Below are 4,070 nucleotides of genomic sequence, written 5' to 3' on the forward strand. Positions count from 1 at the left end.
ATATGATTGGGTGTGAGATGGGGGACACATGGGGGCCCAACATATGATTGGGTGTGAGAAGGGGGACATATGGGGAGGCCCAACATATGATTGGGCGTGAGAAGGGGGACAGATGGGGGCCCCACATATGATTGGGTATGAGATGGGGCACACATGGGGGCCCAACATATGATTGGGTGTGAGAAGCGGGACATATGGGGGCCCAACATATGATTGGGTGTGAGAAGCGGGACATATGGGGAGGCCCAACATATGATTGGGTATGAGATGGGACACATAGGGGCCCAACATATGATTGGGTGTGAGAAGCGGGACATATGGGGAGGCCCAACATATGATTGGGTATGAGATGGGACACATGGGGGCCCAACATATGATTGGGTGTGAGAAGGGGGACAATAGGGAAGCCCAGAGAAAAGCCTAACTGGATTATGACTTGGACTTGCCTCATCTTTACCCTTCAGTCTCACCCCAAATTTGTGCTTATCATACAGGAAAGAGCCCAGAGTTGAGCCCAGCATTAACATACCATGTCTCTGAAATGGACCAAAGGAGACATTAGTCAAGTTAATTCTGTAACCAAGACCACAAAGTATGCCAACTATTCTATTATCCAAATTAATTAAACCCACGTAGATTAAATTTTATAGTTTATCTCAGATATGGTTGCCACGAAGGGCCACAAAAGGAGTTCTTACCATTCACTGTATCTCTCTCTATGTCTTCCCAAAGCTAGATCACATTACCTCAACCTAGTAATTAAAATATGCAGATTTGGGTGCAAAATAAACCCATAGCTCTCTCTAAATAATCCAAGTAAAGGTGGAGGCTTGCTTCACAAGTATCCAGTCAAGCCCACAAATTCCCATAATCCCTCAAAAGCATCCAGTAAATGTATATTCCAAGATGGAGGTTTGCTGGGCAAATAGAAGACACTCCAGAATTCCTATAATTTTCCAACCCCTCTAGTAATCAAAATAAACATTCAGTCCAAGGGCCTGCTATGCACACAGTCAGAGCAACAGACAAACTCCCACAACCCCTCCAAACTATCCATAAACACAATCTAAGATGGAGGCTCACTCAATATGCAAATAGCAAGACCTCTTCAAGTTCCCATACTCTTCTAAAGATCCCTAATAAACATAATAAACAGTCCAGTGACATGCTATCCACGTAGCCAAAAAGACAGGACCCAAAATTCCCACAATCCCTCAAATATAAACATATATTCCAAGGTGGAGCCTTCATATGCGGATAGGCAGAAGACATGCCCACAAATTCCCACAGTGCTTCAAACCTATCCAATAAAATGCACAATTCAAGATGGCAGCTTTTATACAACTATCAAGAAGACACTGTAATAAATTCCCATGATCCTTCATTTGCTCCCCTCCCAAATAAACATAGAATAGAAATAAAGATGGGGCTGGTTAGGCAAGTAGCCAAAAGACAGGACCACAAATTCTCATGATTCCTCAAAACTAGCAAATAAATGTACAATCTAAGATAGAGACTTAATATGCAAATAACTAGAAGGCACACTCAAAAATTCCCATAATCCCTCAAAGCTTTCCAATAAACATGCAACCCATGATGTAGGGCTGGCATGCAAATAGATAGAAGACACACCTACAATTTCCCATAATCCCTTCAGACTATTCCATAAGTTCATAATCTAAGATGGTGGCTTGCTATACACCTAACCAGAAGACAGCCCTCCCAAATTGCCACAATCTCTCAAAACTATTTAATAAACACACACTTTAAGATGGAGGTTTAATTTGCAAACAGCTGGAATCCACCCCCATAAATTCTCACAATCCCTTAAAACTATCCAAAAAGTGTACAACCCAAGATGAAGGCTTGCTGTGCAAAGCTAGAAGACACTCCCCTCAAACCCTCAAAGTCTTCTGTTGATGATTTCTATTAACATAATAAATATCCAATCCAGTGACTTGCTATGCAAATAGCTAGATGATAGGCCTACCAGTTCCCACATCTATCAAAATTATCCAATAAATACATAATCTAAGATGAAAACAGCTAGGAGACACACCCACAACATCCCACAATTCCTCACACTGTCTGCTAAGCACACACTATAAGATGATGGCTTGCTAAGCAAATAGCCAGATCAGTCTACAAATTTCCGTAATCCCCCCCCAAACTAGACAATAAATACATAATCTAAGATGGAGGCTTTCTATACAAATACCCAGAAGACCCTTAAATCCCATAGCCTTACAAAGACCTCCATTAATTAACACAGTAAACATCCAACCTAATGATTTGCTATGCAGATCGCCAAATATGCCCATAAACTCTATGATCCTCCACTGACGTGCCCTATTAACATAATATTCAATCCAATGACCTGCCATACAAATAAATGAAGACAAGCCCACAAATTCTCACAATCACTAAAAACTATCCAATAAATATACAATCTAAGATGGAGATTTGCTATGCAAATAATTGCCAGTCCCAAATTCCTGAAATTCTCCAAAGACTCCCAATTAACATTATAAACATTGAACACAAGGCTTAGATGCAAATAGCCAGAGCAGCCCACACATACCACAATACCTCACAGACCCCAAATAAATTCAGAAACAAAACTCATTCTCTTGCATTCACCTAAAAATATAAAACTATATAAACAGCTACCAGGAAAGCTAAGATTGACCCCTCAGATTCTGTCCTAAGATGGCTTCCTGTAGTCCTCTCCTTCCTAGAAATTCTAGAGCCTCCCCTGGATATGATAGCTTTGCATGCACCAAATAGGCTTCAGAGTGGAAACACACTTTCCCAGGCCACAGGGCAGTTATGTCAAGTGACTTCCTAGAATCCCACCTTCATGGTTAAAGCCGGCAGAGACATCCGGTATGTTCTACGAGGAGGGCAGTCCAATTGCACCTCCTATAATGTCAACACTGATCATTGTTTGGCTACAGCTGCCATTTTATCCAAGAGTAATGAAGGCCTAGAGAAACCCTAGTGAAGACAGGTTTCTACCGATGGGTTAAAAGTCTGCTGCTTGACCACTGCCGGACCCTGTTGCCTATGAAGATGCTGGAAGACAGGAAATCATCTCCTAGTGTTCTGCCACAATGCCAGTTGTCAGGAGTCCAGAACATGTGACTCCAAGGGGAAATCCTGTAGGGTGCCATGGGATTTCACGATCTGGTGGGAGGTTGGATGCTCTTCGCTCAGAGACTGGCCTTGCAAATGCTCTTTCCTCTCTACAGGCCCCGGGGTTTGTCTCCGGGACCCTACAGCCTACTCATTTGTATTCAAGCCTTTTCCCCCACTGTAGAATTCTGCTTAAAACATTTTAAATTCCATTTCTCTTTTGTCCTGGTACTAGATTTACTAATTTTCATTGTGTCACTCTAATGGAAAATGGATAGTCATGTTCCTAATGCACAATGACTACCTCATACGTGTATTTTTATGTATGTCATGTAGCTATTTAAAATTCTAGAATTTTAAGAATTCAAAAAGGGTTCAGGGAGTCATTAAGATGCCACCGGGGGTATTTTGCTTGTTTGTTTTGTTTTGTTTTGTTAAAAATAAATATTCAGGCTCAATTTTAAGTCTTCATTTGAATGTAAAACAACGTATTTTCTAAAGGTAATGAGTTGTGCCGCACTGTACTCAGGGGTCACGAATTTCACACGATGGTTCAAAGACCTTTTGGAGACCAAAATGTAAAAGTAGATGGAGAGAGGCCTCTGTGATGGAGGGGCTAGAACCCAGTGAGTTCTCTGTCCTACTCCTGTGTCGGCCACCTTTACCTGAAAAGGAAGGATGGCACCCACAGAGCCTGTTTAGCATCAGGCTCCCTCAGAAGGCTGTCAGAATGGCTTCGACCATTTTACTCCCGTTATGGCGCATCATCTATGCCAGCAAGCTAGTTTGCTTTTATAGGGTTTCTGTACTAGCAGGGGAGAAAGACAGGCTCTTATTTACCAAATAAACAATCAAAACATTTACAGCTTCAGGCAGAGCCTCTGAAGGGTTAAGCAATGGAGATAATGGAAAATGAGGAGAAACTGGGGGGATTG

This window comes from Mus caroli, chromosome 2 (genome assembly GCF_900094665.2).
Source record: "Mus caroli chromosome 2, CAROLI_EIJ_v1.1, whole genome shotgun sequence".
NCBI lineage: Eukaryota > Metazoa > Chordata > Mammalia > Rodentia > Muridae > Mus > Mus caroli.